The sequence below is a fragment of the Heterodontus francisci genome, chromosome 20, assembly GCF_036365525.1.
Source record: "Heterodontus francisci isolate sHetFra1 chromosome 20, sHetFra1.hap1, whole genome shotgun sequence".
Taxonomy (NCBI): Eukaryota; Metazoa; Chordata; class Chondrichthyes; order Heterodontiformes; family Heterodontidae; genus Heterodontus; species Heterodontus francisci.
This window is the reverse complement of record NC_090390.1, coordinates 80,119,893-80,132,456: the sequence shown is the minus strand read 5'-3', so window position 1 is coordinate 80,132,456 and position 12,564 is coordinate 80,119,893. Positions and strand designations below refer to the sequence as shown.

The window sequence follows — 12,564 nt, the reverse complement described above, 5'->3', positions numbered from 1 at the left end:
CCTAACCACCATTTTCAACATTCACTCCCTCCACCACCACTGCACAGTGGCAGCAGTGTGTACCATATACAAGATGTGCTGCAGCAACTCACCAAGACTTCTTTGACAGCAGCTTAACCCGTGACCTCTACCACCTGGAAGGACAAGAACAGCAGATGCATGGGAACACCACCACCTGCAAGTTCCCTTCCAAGCCACACACCATCCTGACTTGGAACTATAATCTTCATTCCCTCAGTGTCGCTGGGTCAAAATCCTGCAACTCCCTTCCTAACAGCACTGTGGGTGTACCTACCCCACATGGACTGCAGTAGGTGAGGAAGGTGTCTTCTTATGGGTAATTAGGGATGGGCAATAAAAGCTGGCCTTGCCAGTGACGTTCACATAGCATGAGGCGTTCATGTGGGAATATTGCAGTCAACTCCAAATCTGCCCTTGTTTTATGCTCACACATAGAATCATAAAAAGTTTATGGCACAGAAAGAGGTCACTTGGACCATTGTGTCTGCTACAGCTGAAAAACATTCCACCCATTCTAATCCCACCTACCAGCATTTGATCCATAGCCCTGCAGGTTACAACACTTGAGGTGCATATCCAGACACCTTTGAAATGAGTTGAGGGTTTCTGCCTCTACTACCCTTTCAGGCAGAGAGTTCCAGACCCCCACCACCCTCCGGATGAAAAAACTTATCCTCATCTCCCTTCTAATCTTTTTGCCAATCATTTTAAATCTATGCCCCCTCGTCAATGACATCTCTGCTAAGGTAAATAGGCCCTTCACATCAACTCTATCCTGACCCCTCACAATTTTGTACATTTTAATCAGATCTCCCCTCAGCCTTCTCTGTTCCAAGGCGAACAACCCCAGCCTATCCAATCTTTCCTCATAGCTGCATTTTCCAGTCTCGTCAACATCTTGGTAAATCTGTTCTGTACCCTCTCTAGTGCAATTATATCCATTCTGGAAAGAAACAACCAGAACTGCACACAGTACTCAAGGTGTGGCCTAACCAATGACATACAGTTCCAGCATAACCTCCCAGCTTTTGTATTCTATACCTAATAAAAGAAAGGATTCCATATGCCTTAACCACCTTATCGACTTGTCCTGTTACCTTCAGGGGTCTGTGGACATTCACTCCAAGGTCCCTCACTTCCTCTCTGTATTCTCCCATTAATTGTGTATTCATGCTGCTGGCAAACAGGAATAGGAGCCATCGCCTGCAGAGAAAACGTTTAAACTCAATTAAATGATTCCTCATGGTTCAGGCTCGAGTGTATCGTCTAAACACAAGTTTATTACTCAAACACCAATAGTCTAATAACTACAGTTATGGTATAAACTCACACAATTAGGTTTCCTGCAGACCCAAGCGATCAGACTTGTCTTTCCGTCCTGATGTCTAAAGGTGAGTCACCTCACATGAGGGCCACGATGTATATTGAAGTGAGGTTCCTTCGCACCAAACCTCCAGACACTGACATTATTGTCATCTTGATAGTTTGTTCTATGAGGAACTCCATAATATCATTAGTAGCAATCTTAATATCGAACATTGGTTCTTGCTGGGGGACTTTAATGCCAGAGTTGGGGCCGACCATGACTCATGACCCTCCTGCCTTGGGTGCTATGGTATTGGAAGGATGAATGAGAATGGACAGAGACTGCTTGAGTTGTGTACCTATCACAACCTCTGCATCACCAACTCATTCTTTCAAACTAAACCCTGTCACCAGGTTTCTTGGAGGCACCCAAGATCACGTCGTTGGCACCAGCTGGACCTCATCGTCACAAGGCGAGCTTCTATAAACAGTGTTCAAATCACACGCAGCTTCCACAGTGCGGACTGCGACACCGATCACTCCCTAGTGTACAGCAAAGTTAGACTCAAACCAAAGAAGCAACATCATTCCAAGCAGAAGGGCCGCCCGCGCATCAACACTAAAAGAATTTCTTATCCATAGCTGCTACATAAGTTTCTAAATTCACTTGAAAAAGCTCCTCAAAACACTCCTACAGGGGATGCAGAGACCAAGTGGGCCCACATCAGAGACGCCATCTATGACTCAGCAATGACCACCTTTGGCAAAAGTGAGAAGCAGAATGCAGACTGGTTTCAATCTCACTTTGAAGAGCTGGAACCTGTCATAGCCACTAAGCGCATTGCACTGTTGAACTACAAGAAAGCCCACAGCGAGTTAACATCCGCAGCACTTAGCCAGAAGCGCTGCACAAAGAACAGCCAGGCGCTGTGCAAATGACTACTGGAAACACCTATGCAGTCGTATTCAGCTGGCCTCTGACACCGGAAATTCAGAGGAATGTATGATGGCATTAAGAGAGCTTTTGGGCCAACCATCAAGAAGATCGCACCCCCCACCCCCCCCCCCCCCCACCCCCGAAGTCTAAATCAGGGGACACGATCACTAACCAACGCAAACAAATGGACTGCTGGGTGGAGCACTACCTAGAACTGTACTCCAGGGAAAATGTTGTCACGAATTCCGCCCTCAATGTAGCCCAGCCTCTACCAGTCATGAATGAGCTGGATGAACAGCCAACAAAATCGGAACTCAGTGATGCCATTGATTCTCTAGCCAGTGGAAAAGCCCCTGGAAAGGACGCCATTGCCCCTGAAATAATCAAGAGTGCCAAGCCTGCTATACTCTCAGCACTCCGTGAACTGCTTTGCCTGTGTTGAGATGAGGGAGCAGTACCACAGGACATGCGCGATGCCAATATCATCACCCTCTATAAGAACAAGGGTGACCGCGGTGACTGCAACAACTACTGTGGAATCTCCCTGCTCAGCATAGTGGGGAAAGTCTTCGCTCAAGTCGTTTTAAACAGACTCCAGAAACCGGTTGAGCATGTCTGCCCTGAGGCACAGTGTGGCTTTCGAGCAGAGAGATCCACCGTTCTCCTTTCGCCAGCTACAGGAGAAATGCCGTGAACAACAGATGCCCCTCTACGTTGCCTTCATCGATCTCACCAAAGCCTTTGACCTCGTCCGCAGACGTGGTCTCTTCAGACTACTAGCAAAGATCAGATGTCCACCAAAGCTACTAAGTATCAGCACCTCATTCTATGACAATATGAAAGGCACAATTCAGCATAGCGGTGCCTCATCAGACCCCTTTCCTATCCTGAGTGGTGTGAAACGGGGCTGTGTTCTTGCACCTACACTGAGAGAGTGAGAGATACAGCACTGAAACAGACCCTTTGGCCCATCGAGTCTGTGCTGACCAACAACCACCCATTTATACGAATCCTACATTAATCCCATATTCCCTACCACATCCCCACCATTCTCCTACCACCTACCTACAATGGCCAATTTACCTATCAACCTGCAAGTCTTTGGCTGTGGGAGGAAACCAGAGCACCCGGTGGAAACCCACACGGTCACAGAGAGAACTTGTAAACTCTGCACAGGCAGTACCCAGAACTGAAACCGGGTCACTAGAGCTGTGAGGCTGCGGTGTTAATCACTGTGCCGCCCTAACTATTTGTGATCTTCTTCTCATTGCTGCTCTCACATGCATTCAAGTCTTCAGAAGAAGGAATTTTCCTCCACACAAGATCAGATTGTTCAACCTTGCATGTCTTAGAGCGAAGTCCAAAGTACGGAAAGTCCTCATCAGGGAACTCCTCTTTGCTGACGATGCTCCATTAACATCCCAAACAGAAGAGTGTCTGCAGAGACTCATCGACAGCAATGCGGCTGCCTGCAATGAATTTGGCCTAATCATCAGCCTCAAGAAAATGAACATCATGGGACAGGATGTCAGAAATGCTCCATCCAATAATATCGGCGACCACGCTCTGGAAGTGGTTCAAGAGTTCACCTACCTAGGCTCAACTATCACCAGTAACCTGTCTCTCGATGCAGAAATTAACAAGCTCATGGGAAAGGCTTCCACTGCTATGTCCAGACTGACCAAGAGGGTGTGGGAAAATGGCGCACTGACACGGAACACAAAAATCCGAGTGTATCAGGCCTGTGTCCTCAGTACCTTGCTCTATGGCAGCGAGGCCTGGACAACGTATGTCAACCAAGAGCGACGTCTCAACTCATTCCATCTTTGCTGCCTCCAGAGAATCCTTGGCATCAGGTGGCAGGACCGTATCTCCAACACAGAAGTCCTCAACGCGGCCAACATCCCCAGCTTATACACACTACTGAGCCAGCTTGAGATGGCTTGGCCATGTGAGCTGCATGGAAGATGGTAGGATCCCCAAAGACACATTGTACAGCGAGCTCGTCACTGGTATCAGACCCACTGGCCGTCCACGTCTCCGCTTTAAAGATGCCTGCAAACGCAACATGAAGTCCTGTGACATTGATCACAAGTTGTGGGAGTCAGTCGCCAGTGATCGCCAGAGCTGTTGGACAGCCATAAAGGTGGGGCTAAAGAGTGGCGAGTCGAAGAGACTTAGGAGTTGGCAGGAAAAAAGACGAAGTGCAAGGAGACAGCCAACTGTGTAACAGCCCCGACAACCAATTTTATCTGCAGCGCCTGTGGAAGAGTGTGTCACTCTAGAATTGGCCTTTGTAGCCACTCCAGACGCTGCTTCACAAACCACTGATCGCCTCTAGGCGCTTACCCATTGTCTCTCGAGACAAGGAGGCCAAAGTGAGAGAGAGAGATTGTTAGTTTCACCTGATTTCTCTTGTCTGGCAATACAAAGGCCAAGGGAACTCCAGATAGATAATGTGATGACTGGCTGGCTGTAAGGCAACACCATTGTTCCAGCTAACCTCTGATTGTTATCACATCCTTATATGATAATCACATCAAGATGTGATGAACTTTGATGGGACACAAAGCAAATTCGAACTCCTCCCCCTACTCCTCCCAATCCCTTGACATCAGTAGAAATGGCAAAAACCAGCAATCTAGTCTCTGATTCAGTGCTAAAGTAAACTCAAAAAAGGAAAATTTAACATGTAGATACAAATTCCTTAAAACATTGGGCTTGAGCTTTCATCCCTTTTGTCTATAGCTTTGGTGACATGGAACTGAAGCCAAAGTAAAGATTTTCCCAAACCTCAGTACATTATCTTTATCACATTAGCCAACTAGCAGGCCTGCGTAGTCGAGCTTATACTTTAGTGCAAGAGCCATAGGCCCCAAACACTCCTTTCAGGTGAAGCAATTTACTTGTCTTCTTTGGCCTCTTTGTCTCGAAAGACAATGGATAAGCGCCTCGATGTCGTCAGTGGTTTGTAAAGCAGTGCCTGGAATGGCTACAAAGGCCAATTCTAGAGTGACACACTCTTCCACAGGCGCTGCAGATAAAATTGGTTGTCAGGGCTGTTACACAGTTGGCTCTCTCCTTGCACTTCTGTCTTTTTTCCTGCCAACTGCTAAGTCTCTTTGACTCGCCACTCTTTAGCCCCGCCTTTATGACTGTCCGCCAGCTCTGACGATCACTGGCAACTGACTCCCACGTCTTGTGGTCAACATCACAGGACTTCATTAAAAGCAAAATACTGCGGATGCTGGAAATCTGAAACAAAAACAAGAAATGCTGGATTCACTCAGCAGGTCTGGCAGCATCTGTGGAAAGAGAAGCAGAGTTAACGTTTCGGGTCAGTGACCCTTCTTCGGAACATTCCGAAGAAGGGTCACTGACCCGAAACGTTAACTCTGCTTCTCTTTCCACAGATGCTGCCAGACCTGCTGAGTGAATCCAGCATTTCTTGTTTTTATCACAGGACTTCATGTCGCGTTTGCAGATGTCTTTAAAGCGGAGACATGGACAGTGGGTGGGTCTGATACCAGTGACGAGCTCGCTGTACAATGCGTCCTTGGGGATCCTACCATCTTCTATGCGGCTCACATGGCCAAGCCATCTCAAGCGCCGTTGGCTCAGCAGGGTGTATATGCTGGGGATGTTGGCCACCTCGAGGATTTCTGCATTGGAGATACATAGAAACAGAGAAAATAGGAGCAGGAGCAGGCCATTCAGCCCTTCGAGCCTGCTCCACCATTCATTATGATCATGGCTGATCATTCAACTCAGTGGCCTGTTCCCGCTTTCGCCCCATACCCTTTGATCCCTTTAAACCCAAGAGCTACATCTAACTCCTTCTTGAAAACATACAATGTTTTGGCTTCAACTGCTTTCTGTGGTAGCGAATTCCACAGGTTCACCACTCTCTAGGTGAAGAAATTTCTCCTCATCTCAGTCCTGAAAGGTTTACCCCGTATCCTTAGACTATGATCCCTGGTTCTGGACTCCCCCACCATTGGGAAAATCATTTCTGCATCTACCCTGTCAAGTCCTGTTAGAATTTTACGGTCCTGCCACCTGATGCCAAGGATTCTCCGGAGGCAGCGAAGATGGAATGAATTGAGACGTCGCTCTTGGCTAACATACGTTGTCTTGGCCTTGCTGCCGTAGAGCAAGGTACTGAGGACACAGGCTTGATACACTTGGACTTTTGTGTTCCGTGTCAGTGCGCCATTTTCCCACACCCTCTTGGCCAGTCTGGACATAGCAGCGGACACCTTTCCCATGCGCTTGTTGATTTCTGCATCGAGAGACAGGTTACTGGTGATAGTTGAGCCTAGGTAGGTGAACTCTTGAACCACTTCCAGAGCGTGGTCGCCGATATTGATGGATGGAGCATTTCTGACGTCCTGTCCCATGATGTTCGTTTTCTTGAGGCTGATGGTTAGGCCAAATTCATTGCAGGCAGCCGCAAACCTGTCGATGAGTCTCTGCAGACACTCTTCTGTTTGGGATGTTAAAGCAGCATCGTCAGCAAAGAGGAGTTCCCTGATGAGGACCTTCATTACTTTGGTCTTCACTCTAAGACATGCAAGGTTGAACAACCTGCCACCTGATCTTGTGTGGAGGAAAATTCCTTCTTCTGAAGATTTGAACACATGTGAGAGCAGCAGTGGGAAGAAGATCCCAAACAGTGTAGGTGCGAGAACACAGCCCTGTTTCACGCCACTCAGGATAGGAAAGGGGTCTGATGAGGCACTGCTATGCTGAATTGTGCCTTTCATATTGTCATGGAATGAGGTGATGATACTTAGTAGCTTTGGTGGACAACCGATCTTTGCTAGTAGTCTCAAGAGACGATGTCTGCTGATGAGGTCAAAGGCTTTGGTGAGATCTATGAAAGCAACATAGAGGGGCATCTGTAGTTCGCAGCATTTATCCTGTAGCTGGTGAAGGGAGAACAGCATGTCAATGGTGGATCTCTCTGCTCGAAAGCCACACTGTGCCTCAGGGTAGACACGCTCAGCCAGCTTCTGGAGTCTGTTTAGAACAACTCGAGTGAAGACTTTCCCCACTGTGCTGAGCATGGAGATTCCACAGTAGTTGTTGCAGTCACTGTGGTCACCCTTGTTCTTATCGAGGGTGATGATATTGGCATCGCGCATGTCCTGTGGTACTGCTCCCTCATCCCAGCACAGGCAAAGCAGTTCATGGAGTGCTGAGAGTATAGTAGGCTTGGCACTCTTGATTATTTCAGGGGTAATGCCGTCCTTTCCAGGGGCTTTTCCACTGGCTAGAGAATCAATGGCATCACTGAGTTCCGATTTTGTTGGCTGTTCGTCCAGCTCATCCATGACTGGCAGAGACTGGGCTGCATTGAGTGCGGAATCAGTGACAACATTTTCCCTGGAGTACAGTACTAGGTAGTGCTCCACTCAGCGGTCCATTTGTTTGCGTTGGTCAGTGATCGTGACCCCTGATTTAGACTTGGGGGGCGGGGAGGGGGTTATCTTCTTGATGGTTGGTCCGAAAGCTCTCTTAACGCCATCATATATTCCTCTGATGTTTCCGGTGTCAGAGGCCAGCTGAATATGACTGCATAGGTGTTAGAACATAGAACATAGAACATAGAAAAATACAGCACAGAACAGGCCCTTCGGCCCACGATGTTGTGCCGATCCTTTGTCCTCCGTCAAGGACAATTTAATCTATACCCCATCATTCTCCTTTATCCATATACCTATCTAAAAGCCGTTTGAAAGTCCCTAAAGTTTCTGACTCAACAACTTCCCCAGGCAAGGCATTCCATGCCCCGACCACTCTCTGGGTAAAGAACCTTCCCCTGACATCCCCCTTATATCTCCCACCCTTCACCTTAAATTTATGACCCCTTGTAACGCTTTGCTCCACCCGGGGAAAAAGTTTCTGACTGTCTACCCTATCTATTCCCCTGATCATCTTATAAACCTCTATCATGTCACCCCTCATCCTTCTCCGTTCTAATGAGAAGAGGCCTAGAATGTTCAGCCTTTCCTCGTAAGACTTATTCTCCATTCCAGGCAACATCCTGGTAAATCTCCTCTGCACCCTCTCCAAGGCTTCCACATCCTTCCTAAAATGAGGCGACCAGAACTGCACACAGTACTCCAAATGAGGCCTTACCAAGGTCCTGTACAGCTGCATCATCACCTCACGGCTCTTAAATTCAATCCCTCTGCTAATGAACGCTAACACCCCATATGCCTTCTTCACAGCCCTATCCACTTGAGTTGCAACCTTCAACGATCTATGCACATAGACCCCAAGGTCTCTCTGCTCCTCCACATGCCCAAGAACCCTACCGTTAACCCAGTATTTTGCATTCGTGTTTGTCCTTCCAAAATGGACGACCTCACACTTTTCAGGGTTAAACTCCATCTGCCACTTTTCAGCCCAGCACTGCAACCTATCCAAGTCCCTTTGCAGACGACAATAGCCCTCCTCGGTATCCACAACTCCACCAACCTTTGTATCATCTGCAAATTTACTGACCCACCCTTCGACTTCCTCATCTAAGTCGTTAATAAAAATCACAAACAGGAGAGGACCCAGAACTGATCCCTGTGGCACGCCACTGGTAACTGGGCTCCAGGCTGAGTATTTACCATCTAAGACCACTCTCTGCCTTCTATCAGTTAGCCAATTCTTAATCCAACTGGCCACATTCCCCACTATCCCATGCCTCCTGACTTTCTCCATAAGTCTACCATGGGGGACCTTATCAAATGCCTTACTAAAATCCATGTACACCACATCCACTGGTTTACCAGTGACTACTGGTTGCCAGTAGTCATTTGCACAGCGCCTGGCTGTTCTTAGTGCAGCGCTCCTGGCTACTTTAATTGCTACGGATGTTAACTCGCTGGGGGCTTTCTTGTAGTTCAACAGTGCAATGCGCTTAGCAGCTCTTCAAAGTGAGATTGAAACCAATCTGCATTCTGCTTCTCACGTTTGCCAAAGGTGGTCATTGCTGAGTCATAGATGGCACCTCTGATGTGGGTCCACTTGGTCTCTGCATCCCATATAGGAGTGTTTTGAGGAGCTTTGCAAGTGAATTTCGAAACTTATGTAACAGCTGTTGATAAGAAATTCTGTTAGTGTTGATGCGCGGGCGGCCCTTCTGCTTGGAGTGATGTAGCTTCTTTGGTTTGAGTCTAACTTTGTTGCACACCAGGGAGTGGTCGGTGTCGCAGTCAGGTGGGGAGCAGAGTGTTGGAGCATAGATGCTGAGTAGGTGTACTAAAGAACAAAGAACAGTACAGCACAGGAACAGGCCATTCGGCCCTCCAAGCCTGCGCCGATCTTGATGCCTGCCGAAACTAACACCTTCTGCACTTCCGGGGACCGTATCCCTCTATTCCCTTCCTATTCATGTATTTGTCAAGATGTCTCTTCAACGTCACTATCGTACCTGCTTCCACCACCTCCCCTGGCAGCAAGTTCCAGGTACTCACCACCCTCTGTGTAAAAAGCTTGCCTCGCACATCCCCTCTAAACTTTGCCCCTCGCACCTTAAACCTATGCCCCCTAGTTACTGACTCTTCCACCCTGGGAAAAAGCTTCTGACTATCCATTCTGTCCATGCCGCTCATAACTTTGTAAACCTCTATCATGTTGCCCCTCCTTCTCCGTCGTTCCAGTGAAAACAATCCGAGTTTTTCCAACCTCTCCTCATAGCTAATGCACTCCAGACCAGGCAACATCCTGGTAAGCCTCCGCTGTACCCTCTCCAAAGCCTCCACGTCCTTCTGGTAGTGTGGCGACCAGAATTTCACACAATATTCTAAGTGTGGCCTAACTAAGGTTCTGTACAGCTGCAACATGACTTGCCAATTTTCATACTCTATGCCCCGACCGATGAAGGCAAGCATGCCGTATGCCTTCTTGACTACCTTATCCACCTGCGTTGCCACTTTCAGTGACCTTTGTTCTTTGTTCTTTAGTACACCTACTCAGCATCTATGCTCCAACAGTCTGCTCCCCACCTGACTGTGACACCGACCACTCCCTGTACGCCCAGATCTCTCTGCCTATCAATACTCCTAAGGGTTCTGCCATTTACTGTATACTTCCCACCTGTATTAGATCTTCCAAAATGCATTACCTTAAATTTGTCCGGATTAAACTCCATCTGCCATTTCTCTGCCCAAGTCTCCAACCGATCTATATCCTGCTGTATCCTCTGACAATCCTCATCACTATCCGCAACTCCACCAACCTTTGTGTCATCTGCAAACTTATTAATCAGACCAGCTACATTTTCCTCCAAATCATTTACATATACTACAAACAGCAAAGGTCCCAGCACTGATCCCTGCGGAACACCACTCGTCACAGTCCTCCATTCAGAAAAGCACCCTTCCACTGCTACCCTCTGTCTTCTATGACAGAGCCAGTTCTGTATCCATCTTGCCAGCTCACCTCTGATCCCGTGTGACTTCACCTTTTGTACCAATCTGCCATGAGGGACCTTGTCAAAGGCTTTACTGAAGTCCATATAGACAACATCCACCGCCCTTCCTTCATCAATCATCTTCGTCACTTCCTCAAAAAACTCAATCAAGTTAGTGAGGCACGACCTCCCCTTCACAAAACCATGCTGCCTCTCGCTAATAAGTTCGTTTGTTTCCAAATGGGAGTAAATCCTGTCCCGAAGAATCCTCTCTAATAGTTTCCCTACCACTGACGTAAGGCTCACCGGCCTATAATTTCCTGGATTATCCTTGCTACCCTTCTTAAACAAAGGAACAACATTGGCTATTCTCCAGTCCTCTGGGACCTCACCTGTAGCCAATGAGGATGCAAAGATTTCTGTCAAGGCCCCAGCAATTTCTTCCCTTGCCTCCCGCAGAATTCTGGGGTAGATCCCATCAGGCCCTGGGGACTTATCTACCTTCATGCTTTGCAAGACACCCAACACTCTTCCTTTTTGATAACGACATGACCCAGACTATCTACACTCCCTTTCCCTAGACTCATCCTCCACCAAGTCCTTTTCCTTGGTGAATACTGATGCAAAGTACTCATTTAGTACCTCGCCCATTTCCTCTGGCTCCACACATAGATTCCCTCCTCTGTCCTTGAGTGGGCCAACCCTTTCCCTGGTTACCCTCTTGCTCTTTATATACGTATAAAAAGCCTTGGGATTCTCCTTAATCCTGTTTGTCAATGACTTTTCATGACCCCTTTTAGCCCTTCAGACACCTTGCTTAAGTTCCTTCCGACTGTCTTTATATTCCTCAAGGGCATCGTCTGTTCCCGGCCTTCCAGCCCTTACGAATGCTTCCTTTTTCTTTTTGACTAGGCTCACAATATCCCGTGTTATCCAAGCTTCCCGAAACTTGCCAAACTTATCCTTCTTCCTCACAGGAACCTGCTGGTCCTGGATTCTAATCAACTGACGTTTGAAAGACTCCCACATGTCAGATGTTGATTTACCCTCAAACAGCTGCCCCCAATCTAAATTCTTCAGTTCCTGCCTAATATTGTTATAATTAGCCTTTCCCCAATTTAGCACTTTCACCCGAGGACTACTCTTATCCTTATCCACAAGTATATTAAAACTTATGGAATTATGGTCACTGTTCCCGAAATGCTCCCCTACTGAAACTTCGACCACCTGGCCGGGCACATTCCCCAATACCAGGTCCAGTATGGCCCCATCCCTAGTTGGACTATCTACATATTGTTTCAAGAAGCCCTCCTGGATGCTCCTCACAAATTCTGCCCCATCCAAGCCCCTAGCACTAAGTGAGTCCCAGTCAATATAGGGGAAGTTAAAATCACCCACCACACCTACCCTGTTACCTTTACATCTTTCCAAAATCTGTCTACATATCTGCTCCTCTACCTCCCGCTGGCTGTTGGGAGGCCTGTAGTAAACCTCCAACATCGTGACTGCACCCTTTCTATTCCTGAGCTCCACCCATATTGTCTCGCTACATGACCCCTCCGAGGTGTCCTCCCGCAGTGCAGCTGTAATATTCTCCTTAGCCAGTAAAGCAACTCCCCCACCCCTTTTACATCCCCCTCTATCCCGCCTGAAGCTTCTAAATCCTGGAACATTTAGCTGCCAATCCTGTCCTTCCCTCAACCAAGTCTCTGTAATAGCAACAACATCATAGTTCCAAGTACTAATCCAAGCTCTAAGTTCATCTGCCTTACCTGTTATACTTCTCGCATTGAAACAAATGCACTTCAGACCACCAGTGTTGCTGTGCTCAGCAACATCTCCCTGCCTGCTCTTCCTCTTAGTCTTACTGGCCTTATTTACTAGTTCC

The 12,564-nt window shown here is 47.7% G+C and overlaps 1 protein-coding gene across 1 annotated transcript in view; it reads left to right on the top strand.

Annotated features, from left to right (window-relative positions):
* The window catches only part of atpv0e2 (ATPase H+ transporting V0 subunit e2), a 553,405-nt gene that overhangs the window by 166,112 nt on the left and 374,729 nt on the right, over positions 1-12,564 (top strand). The window lies entirely within an intron of this gene.